The following is a 1940-nucleotide window of genomic DNA, read 5'->3' on the forward strand; positions in this document are numbered from 1 at the left end:
GAGAGACGAACAATCAAATTCTTTGTGAATTAGATAAAAGAAAAAAAAAATCAGATTCTGTGTAAAACAAAAATCTTTGGCATCTCTGTGTGTCTTTATATACACACGCATCTGGCATATGAGCATTTAGTAATTAATCATCATCAAACAAAGAGTCGATCATTGGGATCATCATCAATTTCATCAACCAAGCGATTTTATTGTCGTATAAGGTAATTTTGTAGTTTGGATCAGTTCATTTTAAACGATTCTATTGGTTTGATTTGTGTTTTAATGAGTTTCGTTGTTTGTGTGTTCTTTGTTTTTGCTTTGGCGGATAAACCTCATTGTAATGTTATAGAAAGGCTAATTAGAATGTATCATTTCACACTAATTAGGGAGGGAATGCAAAAATTGTGGCTGGAATGGTATTTTGATATTTATATTTTAATATTTTATATTTAATATCTCTAAACAGGCATGATTTTAATAATATAAATATCATTGAGGAAACTCACTTGGCTGGATGGTTAAGTAAAAAGTTGCCAAGATGTGCACCCATCTACCTGGTCTTGGTTTCGAGCCCTCACTCCCTAGATTAGTCAATTACCCACAGGTGCCGAATACCGGGTGAATTACACCCTAATTCAAAAAAATAATATAAATATCAATCTTTCTAAGTTATTCGCTTTAATCTTCCAAAAAGATTTATCACCTCAAGAGGTGTCATATTTTTCTTGGGAATTGCCTTTCTTTAATCAAGGTACTTGAATGGACGTGTCTCTTCATTTTTCCCCCCCCCCCTTTATGGAGTTAAATTTGGAAATTTTCTTTAATAATTAATCAAATAATTATTTGAAAATTATTTTTAGGGTTTTTTTTCCGAGAAAGACTCATGGCTGTGAAAGTGAAAAGGGAGAAGAAGCAGACAACTTGTAATTGGACGCCGAAGAAAACATATTGCGCTACAGAATCACCCAAATACGAAGAACAAATAAAGAAGACCATATTGAGTTGGAGAAGCATCAAGACGCATAAACAAGGAACAGAAAGATCAGAGGCTGAAAGAATTAAGAAGACTTTATTGCTGCGAAGAAGAATCAGGGAAACACATAAACAAAGAGAAATCTCCCGTCTTCAAATAAATCAGATGAAAGATACAGCAGGTTTCAACGACAACATGGAAGCTGAGAAAGAATTCCGCAAGCTTATTTATGGATGTTAATTATTATTATAAGTGATTTTTTTCCTTGAACTTGTAACTTGAAATATTATTCCTCTGTTGAAGGATACGTTGTACTGTACTACCTCCTGTTTTTAATATAAGATATCGTTTGACTTTTATTTTGGTCTTAATTATAAAACCCCAATCCACTTTCTCTCATATTTATACGTTCTTTCCTAAGATAGTCTTTTTAATAATGGTAGTTCTAGCCAATAAACTTGATTAGCAAAGATATTTTAGGAAAGACAACACTTATTTATTACAAATAACTAACTTAACTTATTTTCTTAATCTCCTCAAATTAGTCAACTAGCTCTTATAATTAAGACTGGAGGTAGTATATTTTATGAATGTGACCACTTTTATGTTACGTTATTAGGAGTATTTATGAATTTAATAAATCTGTATATTGTTATAATGTTCATAATTATTTTTTTATCTCAAGGTCTCATTCATCATCTCTTTATTAGTATTTCTAAGTTGCTACCTGTGGCTGTGTGATGTGTTTAGATATTTGTTGTGCATTAATCCTCAGCAAAAATCGAACGATTACAATATTGGATTCTTTGTTTTGTGTATAATTTCAAATATTTAGTTTAATTAAAATATTAACTGTGCTGGTAAGTTCAACTTCTTCAGATTTATCAAAGTAAAATTTCTGATTATTTTAATTAAAATATTCTTAGCCGCATTAGTTAACATCCAATCCTTTCATAAAAGCTTCCTATTACAAAAA

Source organism: Neltuma alba, unplaced genomic scaffold (genome assembly GCF_004799145.2).
Source record: "Neltuma alba isolate B1F8T4 unplaced genomic scaffold, ASM479914v2 tig00004720_pilon, whole genome shotgun sequence".
Lineage (NCBI taxonomy): Eukaryota > Viridiplantae > Streptophyta > Magnoliopsida > Fabales > Fabaceae > Neltuma > Neltuma alba.